Below are 9849 nucleotides of genomic sequence, written 5' to 3'. Positions count from 1 at the left end.
CCCCGAGCGCGGGGCCTTGTGGGAGTTGTGGTCCCGGGCGGCCGCCTGGGCGCCGCGGCCGGAAGGCGAAGCCGGTGAACCTGAGAACTCGGGAACTACAACTGCGAAGGCCGTCCCGCCTCCCCGGGGCCTTGGGCACCACTGCGGCCAATGAGGCGGGACCACGCCGGCCTCCAAAACACCGGGAGGTGCGGGCGAGGAAGGCTGGGCGCCCTCTTCTCTGGGAACGAGGCTTGGGACCTCTCTGCGTCTCCCTGAACAAACGGTGCAGGATATTACGCTTTCGGTCCGAGGCGTATTCTTTGTCTCATTCAGTTTTCAGTAGCCTCCCATCTACCGTGGGTGCCTATGTAAGCCACCTGTGACTTGTAGAGGTGGCTGGGGCTCCTTTTTAACTTCAGGCACCCTAGATAGGGATGCCAGCTCCTGCCCCGCTCCAGCCCGACTGCTAGGTTGACACGTGCAAGTATAATGCATGCTAAAGCGTGAAGACAAGCCCAAAGGTGTATGATGAAATACAGGGATGGGGTAAAACTCACAGAAAAACTTAGCGTGACACAGACTGGGCTCAGATCCCAACTCTAAAACCTTCTAGTTAGTTATCGGGCCTTACTTCCAACCTCATATCTTGTTCTAGGACTACATAAGATTACATACAGAAAGAGCTGAGTATAGTGCCTACCCCGTGCGAAGTACTGAATAAATGGTAACTGCTATTAGTTTTATGAATGTCTTTGATGTCTACAAAACGAGTAATACATTCCCCTTGTGTTTATGTAGCATGTATTAGTTTCTCATGGATGCTGTAACAAATTATCACAAATTTAATTGCTTACAACAAAAGAAATTCATTATCTTATAGTTCTGGAGATCAGAAGTCCAAAAATGGACCTGTAGGGCTGTGTTCCTTTTGGAGGTTCTAGGGGACAATGTGTTTCCTTACCCTGTCCAGCTTCCAAAGGCCACCTGCATTCATGGCCTCATGACCTCACATTATAATCACATCTTCTTGACTCCCTCTGCTTCCCTTGTCACATGCCTTCTCTTTGTGACCCTAACTCTTCTTTCTTGTATAAGGACACTTGTGATTACACTGGGCTCACCCAGACAATCCTATCTCAAAATCCTTAACTTAATCACACATGCAAAGTCCCTTTAGCCTACAGAATAACATATTCACAGGTTCCAGAGGTTAGGATGAGGATCTATAAATAGAGGCTCATGCCAGGCAAGTAATCCCAGCACTTTGGGAGACTGAGGCAAGTGGGTCATCTGAGGTCAGCAATTCGAGACCAGCCTGGCCAACATAGTGAAACCCCTGTCTCTACCAAAAACACAAAAATTAGCCAGGTGTGGTGCCAGGCGCCTGTAATCCCAGCTACTCGGGAGGCTGAAGCAGGAGAATTGCTTGAACCCGGGAGACAGAGAGGTTGCAGTGAGCCAACATCGTGCCACTACACTCCAGCCTGGGTGACAGAGTGAGACTCCATCTCAAAAATAAAAAAATTAAAAAAAAGAGGGTCATAAGTGAGCCTACCACATAGTGTTTGTACCTTTCAGAACCAGCAGAGCATTAAACCAAATGCAGGACCCTGGGGTGCGTGACTGCACAGGCCACATGTTCATGAAGCCAGCCCTGCCTGTCCTTTTCCTGTCTAGCAACTCTTTCCCTCTGTCTCCAAACTGTCCAGATCTTCCCTAGCTTAAAAACAAAAAACTTGTTGCTTGATTTTTCCAGCTACTTTTTCACGTCTTTTCTCTGCCAAACCTAGACTTCCTATCTGCTCATACCCTTCTTCCCCTCATATAAATGTGCTTTTGTAGGAGAAACATTTGATCAAGTCTGGTAGGCTTTTTAAAAGAGTCCTTGTCTGTGCTGTATTTGATGTTAGTAACACATACTTCCTGGGATTTTGTTATGCAAAACTTTTTTTTTAAATTGTGGGTTATAAATTTTCCTATTACAAAATCTCAGGTTCTTTAAGGACTAGTACCTGGATATCAAAGGCAGAATTCATGGCCTTCGAGAGGCTTGAAATATTCGTTATTAAAGAACAAAGGAAGAAAGTGGGTTCGGGGGTGGAGTAAAAAAAGAGAGAGAGAGAGACAAAGTGGATAGGGAACTCTAATGCAGAAAGGACTCAGGTAGCTTTTGTCCTCTTAGTTACATAATCCAGAAAGTCGCAGCAACAAACCTCCTCATTTGCTTTTGTTTTCAGCTCAGAAGCCTGACACATAACTTCTAGGGACAAGTGAGATTTTTCTTGGTGAGTGAAACTGGAAATAGCAGGTGTTCGTCATGATATGGGTGTAACAGTGTACCAAAATTCACTTAGAGTGGTGTCTGTCATGAACCGTTTTAGTGTGCATTATTATGAGTGGTATGAGGGGATTGTTCCTTTGTGGTCAGACAGCCCTCCTCTTTGTTCCCTCATTCTGGCTGATTTACCTCTGCTTTCCCTAAAATCAACTACTCTGAAACCAGCATTGTGAGAGACCCCAGGGTTGTGCTATCCCCCATGCTTCCTGCAGATGAAGGTCAGTCTTTCCATCTCTAATACTGTGGTTGGAAGTTGAAACAGAAGAAAGTGCATACACTAAATCCCTTTGATTGTATGCCACAAAAATCAGCTCTAGCTAATTTCTTTTTTTGAGACAGAGTCTCGTTCTGTCACCCAGGCTGGAGTGCAGTGGCATGATCTCGGCTTACTACAACCTCCATTTCCTGGGTTCATGTGATTCTACTGCCTCAGTCTCCCTAGTAGCTGGGATTACAGGCGCACACCACCATGCCCAGCTAATTTTTTGTACTTTTAGTAGAGACAGGGTTTCACCATCTCTACTAAAAATGGTGAGGCTGTTCTCGAATTCCTGACCTCATGATCCGCCCACTGCAGCCTACTCCTAATTTAATAGCAAATGAAAAACATGTCAAATTCCTTATGGTACTGACGCAGATTTCACCATGCACCTCTAGAAAGGCAAGTCCATCGGGACAGAACTCAGGGACTTTAAAGAATACAACTAATGACTGAACAGTCTCTTCTAGGGCATTGCCATTATACTTATCAATTCCTATCACTTTTAAAAGTCTTGTGTTCTTCCTGTCAAAATTCACATTCCTTCTAGAGTTTAGCTTGAGGGTAGAAAGTGAGCACCTTGATTCACAGTCCTACAGACCACAAGAAATGAGCCAGGGGTAGTTACACAAACCACTCCTTTTTTTTCTTTCTTTTTTTTTTTTTTTTGAGACGGAGTCTCACTCTGTCCCCCAGGCTGGAGTACAGTGACGTGGTCTCACTGCAACGTCCGCCTCCCAAATTCAAGCGATTCTCATGCCTCAGCCTCCAGAGTAACTGGAATTACAGATGTGTATCACCACGCCTGGCTAATTTTTGTATTTTTAGTAGAGATGGGGTTTCACCATGTCGGCCAGGCTGGCTTCAAACAGCTTTCTATTTTTAATAGAGCGGAAAGGGTTGCTGGTCAGGCAAAGGCAACAGATGTCTCCTACAGGAGGTTGAGTTTTTACTGAGTACTCCATTCGAATTCACTTCTTTTACCTCAGCTTGTATTCACACAGTCATTAAATTCTCACAAATGTCTTTCCATTATCTCCCCCGCCCCCAGTGGATATGTTTTTATTCAGTCATTTAGTTTACAGCATTAAGTAAAAGGAAAAAGTTCTCCTTGACCAGTATTTTACATAGTTGTAGTGTAAAACATTTTAGACTTCAGGGATTTATAAGAGATTACATTTCTCAAAAGTTGGGATCAGGTTAAACAAGTTTTAACTCTGAATTGTCCAGGTGACTCTTCCCTTCCAATAGTAACAAGCTCTAGTTAGTTACATAAGTTTCTTCAAGGCCAAGTTTTATCCTTGTTGCTGATGTCCTTAGAGCTGAAGCACTGCTGTTTCAATCAGGATCCACTCATTCCACTTCAGAAAACAGCTTTGCAATCCGTGGAGTTTTGGCAGCAGGCTGCCCTTTCTTTCTATAAGCCTGTTCCGCTTCACTCTTCAGTTGAGGCTTTTCCGCTTTACCCAGTCAAGAGTGCTCCATCCCCTCCTGTGATAACTTTGCCCACTCCAACCTTAAAACTTAAAGGCTTGGCATTTTTCTTTTTCGAACTTGTTTGAATGTTAGTATCAAAAACAGTTCCGTCTGGTAGAGTTCCTGTATACCAGCAGTCAACAACGTCTCCCATCTCCCAAAAAGGAGAGATGTTTTTCACTTCTGTTTATTTCCCTATTTTATTGATTGATTGATTAATTGAGATGGAGTTTTGCTCTTGTTGCCCAGGCTGGAGTGCAATGATGCAATCTCAGCTCACTGCATCAGCCAGTCTCCTGACACATGCTAATCAAGACGTCTGTGGGAACTGCAGCGGGCTGGCTCAGTGGGGCACAGGCAGTGGGGGATGATGACAGCGGCGTCCCACTGCAGGCGTGAACCCTGGAGCAGCTGTTCAGTAAGCAGCTGCCCGAGGAGAACGTTATCAAGTTTCTAAAGGACGACAATTCAGATTCGTTTCTTACAGAATGTAAATTATTGGAAATATTTTAAATGTGGGCAAGACAGCTAACGAGGACCATTTGGTTACAGCCTAATCTTTACATCTTTTTGAAACTGAGTGTTTCAAGGGTACTGATAGTATAAGTGTTTGCAAGTGAAAAATGTGAAGTTAATGAAGATAAACCCAAAGAAACCAAGTTTGAAGAGACTCTGGCTGAGGGTCCACCAAAATATGCAAAATCTGTTCTTAAAAAGGGAGATGGGGCTGGGCATGGTGGCTCATGCCTGTAATCCCAGCACTTTGGGAGGCTGAGTTGGGTGGATCACCTGAGGTGGGGACTTCCAGACCAGTCTGACCAACATGGAGAAACCTCATCTCTACTAAAAATACAAAATTAGCCGGGCATGGCAGTGCATGTCCGTAATCCCAGCTATTCGGGAGGCTAAGGTAATAGTATGCCTATTGTAGCTTATATAAATTATGATTTACTACCACTACCTAGGTTAGATGAACCTAATTACCCGGAAGTGAGGTACAGGAAAACTGACCGAATTTTTGGATGGAAGAATTCACGAGCCCCTTATATTTATTCATCTGAAATGGATCAGGGCTAGCTATGTCAATCGCCGAAACCTCCTCATTGTAAGCAATGATACCATTGATTCGGCCTAGATCAATTATGAGAGTGGGTCACAGCGGTGTCCAAGTGAGAGAATACAGTCATGGGTTCTTAGTGTTTGTGTCTAGTTGCGCCACTAAAGCCTGTTAGGTTTAGCCTCAAGCTGCCTCCTCACATATTTAATTTCAGCCTAAAGGTATTTCTGTACATCATGAGCTGGAGGTATAAACCAACCCGTTGCCCAGGCTGGAGTGCAGTGGCACAATCCTGGCTCACTGTAACCTCTGCCTCCTGGGCTCAAGTGATTCTCCTGCCTCAGCCTCCCAAGCAGCTGGGATTATAGGTATGCACAACCACACCTGGCTAATTTTTGTATTTTTAGTAGAGATGGGGTTTCACCAAGTTGGCCAGGCTAGGCTTGAACTCCTGACCTCAAGTCATCCTCCTTCCTCGGCCTCCCAAAGTTCTGGGATTACAAGTGTAAGCCACCACACCTGACCTGCTCCTTTCTCTTTCTCTTGCCTATTACACCTCTGCTCCTAAACTCTTCATGTGTGTCCCTGTCTTAAACCTTCTTGGTGCAAGACGACAAATCCTGGGTATTTACCCCAGACGACGAAGCTTCTTCAGAGAGCGTTTCAATGAAGATTAACCTTATTTGTATTGGAAATGTAGTCACACTGACACTGTGTACAAAAACAGATTTATGTTGAGAAGCCAGAAGAACAGAAAAAAAAAAAAATTACATTGATTACAGATTGACTCTGTTTTACTCTCAAATAGAAAAGATTCCCCTTATCTATTTCTGTGTTTCCCTTCCTCTCCTTCCTGCTCCATGTTCCCCTCTTCTGTGGAAGGATGGCTAATCATCTCATCTCTGCAGTCCAGAGTGAATCACTGGAGTCCTGTGGAGTTCCTACACACAGTATTCACGTAGCACTAACAATCTGCCACTCTGTATTAGAGTTGGCTTTTCTGTGTACCGTGTATGTGTATTATAGCCCGTCTGGAGTGCGAAGTTTTAGTGGACTCTATCTTTTTGTACTGTATTCTCTTTAGTGGCTACTGTTTCTAAGAACAGTAGTCAGTAAATACTTGTTGATTGACTAGATAATATTGTTTACTATCTCAATTTATCTTAGAAGATAACATCTCAGAACAAATCCTGAATGTGGGGCTCCTGAACATTTCCTGTGGAGAGCTGGGAAGTGGCTTTGTTAGAAAGGAATATCCCTGGAGAATGCAGTAAAATGAAACTGGCAGTCTTCCATTAAAGCAAAGGATTACAGTTTTTAAACAGATGTGTATTTGGGGACTATGAAAAAGACCGAGGGAGTAACAGACTCCTCAGACTGGTGAAGCCCCTTACTGGAAACTGTTACTGCAGGAGTATGCCTCAGGCAGTACTTGAAATGTCTATAGCTAATGGATTCTAAAGCAAAGGCTTGAGAATGACCTTGAATAGACTGCCCTAATACTGAAGAAACTTTGTGAATTAACAAAATTGCACTAAGCATTTACATTTTCAAGATATCGTCAAGTGTATTGTGTTCCTTCCATGACTGTATGGCTTGGTTTACTTGTGACTTCTCATGAAGGAGGAAATCGTTGATGAATGGCTCTAAATATAAGTCAAGGTAATGGGATGGAAATTCAATAACACCAGTAATTTTCTCTCCTAATAGCAAGCTGAATTGTGATTAATGAACCTGCTGAGTAATGGCAATCCGTTGTGTTTAAACAACTGTGTTTGTAGATGGTGTGTTAACAACTGACCATGGCAGTTTCTTAAAACTGGATTTCCATCTGTCACTTAGTTATAGGGGAATTTTTGCTTGGTGATTGGATTTCTGAATTTTACTGAGGGGATTTCTTCCCCTTGTCTTTTAGACAATTAATAAGGATTAAAAGTTGTTAAAAATCAAAGACATTGTCTGGCCTCCGGCTTGTTATGAGTTATTCTACCTTAAGTATTCCTTGTTTTTCTTTAATATTTGCTCAGCTGTGTCACTCTCAAGTATTTTCACTTAAGAGCATTAAAGCTGATAAACTTGAATGAGTTAGAATTAACTCTGTTTCTAAAGGAGTTTACATGGTGAGATAGTTTGGATAAAGATAAAATCTTTTATATAACAAACACGATATGCTAGAAGTTAATATATGATGTGACGAGGAATCTAAATAATTGGAAAAACTAGAAATAATTTCCACCTCCCTTGTCACTTCTACAATGCAAAAAAAAAAAAAAAAAAAAAGGCCTTCACATAACCACAGAATTGTGAGGTACATTGGGACCACCTGACCTCTACTCATTCGCCTTATCTACACCATTCCACATAGGGTCCAGGGTAAGTCACAGTGACAGCAAATACCATGAACATCACAGGAAGCAGAAAAGACCAAGGTCATAGAGATCGTGACAGCAGATAGGAAAAGGTTGACTGCAGAGCCCAGCTGGTCATGGTGGTCAGTGAGTGGTTCTATGCTGCTAAAAGTTCTTCCCTCCTGTCCGTCTGTACCCCAAGTCATTGGGAGTCCTAATTAGTTTCTCTACATTCAGCTGCTTTTTTGTGAGTTCAGTTGAGCATGTAAATGGATTATAGTCGGATGTGTTGTTTGTGCCTTGCACTGCTGCTGGTTCTCTGCCTCCTTTGCCTTGCTGTCCCCTTTCCCCACCCACCTGCCAGAGAGTCTATTTTTTATTGTGCAGCCTCAGTGGGCTAAGATCCTGACTCCTGTGTTATGCTCTCTTACTTGTCCACATCTGGACTCAGATTTGGATTCCATTTGGCCTTAACAGAATCACCTGCTTGCTGGTTTTATTTTATATAATTTCCATTGTTCCTGTAGGAAATAAATTAAAGGTTCCTCTTCAAATCTTTCCTCTTAGTTCATTACAAATAACAGTTTCTTCAAAGGTTAATTTACTTTAAAGCTTTTGCTAATAATCTTTTTTTTTTTTTTTTAAGAAACTCGATGTTTATTTTCCATGAATCTTATATGTTGTTTAAGAGCCCACACAAGAACAGCTTAAGACCAGTCAGTGGTTGCTCCTACCCATCCAACGGCCTGAGCAGTGGGAGCTGCAGACCAGGCTTCCGTGGCAGGCTGAGCGCTCCAGTCTTCAATAGGAACTGCTGCATAGGCACGGAGGGAACCTGCATGCCTCAGACCAGTGTGCGACCTCAGGCTGAGTGGCAGTGAAGTCAGGAGCTGCAGCAGTCCATCCACCCTGAAATTCCTCCTTGGTCACAGCCTTTTCTGCAGCCTGCTCTTTCAATCTCTTCAGGATCTCTGTAGAAGTAGAGATCAGGCATGACCTCCCACAAGTGTTCACGGGAAATGGTGCCACGCATGTGCAGAACTTCCCAGGCCAGCAGCCACCACATCAAACCAAGCAAGCGAGCTCCCTTGTTGTTGCATGGGATGGCAATGTCCACATAGCGCAGAGGAGAATCTGTGTTACACAGAGCAATGGTAGGTAGGCTAACATAAGACGCCTCCATGAGAGGCTGGTGGTCAGCCCTTGGGTCAGTAACCACAAGCAGCCATGGCTCCCGGAAGGCTGCCTGGATCTGGGTGGTAAAGTTTCCAAGAGTGAAGCAGCCAGCAATTGGAGTGGCTCCTGTGGCAGGAGCAAACTTCAGCATGGCCCTCTGGTCAGTATTCCTGGAGGATATAACACTGACATCAGCAGGGTTTTCAATGGCAACAATGGCACGAGCTGCCAGTAGAAGCTTCTCCCAGGTCCTCTTCAGATTCATGATGTAGGTGCCATCACTTTTCCTTTTAAAGATATACTGTCCCATCTGGAAGTCAAGGTTGGTGCCACCTAAATGGGTTCCTGCTGCCAGGAACTTAAGGACATCCTCCTCCTTCATTTGCAGGACATCAAGGGCTCTGGACATGGTGAAAGTTTCCCTTTAAGTTACGGGAATCCAGAACAATGCCACATGGAGCCCTCGGCAGGTAGCATGGAAAGCGTTTTTGCTAATAATCTTAAAGTAACTATTAGTCATAATAAAGAAATAAATGCATCCCATGTTCTTATTTCTTACACTTTAACCTAAAGTTGCCCTGACATGCCTGGACAAGCCCAGGCAAGTCTTAGGTCATAACTTATTCCCCTTCCTTATTTGGCAATGTTACCGCTTCTCTTAGCATTCCTCAAGTTACTTCCTCTTTTTCTTTGTTCTCCTCTGCTTTTACCTCTTTAGAAAATTTCCAAGTTTTTAGCCAATCAGGTCAAGCATAGAATGTGAGGTCCAGTTCCAGCCAATGGAAACTGGACACAGCAGTAGGCAATTGCATCAGGTTATGAAAGTTACAAATGTCCCTATCTCCCTTGTTCAGGTGTGCTCTTGTGGCAAGACTGCCGGTGAGTTGCACCCTTCCTGCAGGAAGTAAACTAGGCTTGCTGAGTGATCCATTGTCTCTGTGTGGATTTTCTCCATGTTATAAGCCCATTCCATTTAGGGACTTTTGATGATCTCTCATAGATACACAACCTTTTCAAGGATCTCTTTCTTCTACTTGAGCAGGATGGCCTTGCATTTAGAATTGTATTTAAACATGTTGTGCTCTTTTTCTGGAAAAAACAAGCTTAGAATATAATCCGCAAGGCACTAAAATTGCCTCTTACCTAATATTTCTCAAGGTTGGAGTCCCAGTGGAATTCTTGTTTGTGATTGTCCACAGTCACCCACAGGAGC

At 43.6% G+C, this 9849-nt stretch overlaps 1 pseudogene; it reads right to left on the bottom strand.

Moving 5' to 3' along the window:
- Nucleotides 1-8104: 8104 nt before the first annotated feature.
- LOC116526033 lies at nt 8105-9089 on the bottom strand (annotated as a pseudogene).
- Nucleotides 9090-9849: the final 760 nt, after the last annotated feature.

This window comes from Sapajus apella, unplaced genomic scaffold, assembly GCF_009761245.1.
Source record: "Sapajus apella isolate SASKATOON/1434 unplaced genomic scaffold, GSC_monkey_1.0 scaffold49, whole genome shotgun sequence".
In the NCBI taxonomy this organism is placed as follows: domain Eukaryota; kingdom Metazoa; phylum Chordata; class Mammalia; order Primates; family Cebidae; genus Sapajus; species Sapajus apella.
The sequence above is the reverse complement of the archived record's forward strand: the minus strand, read 5'-3'. Positions and strand labels throughout refer to the sequence as shown.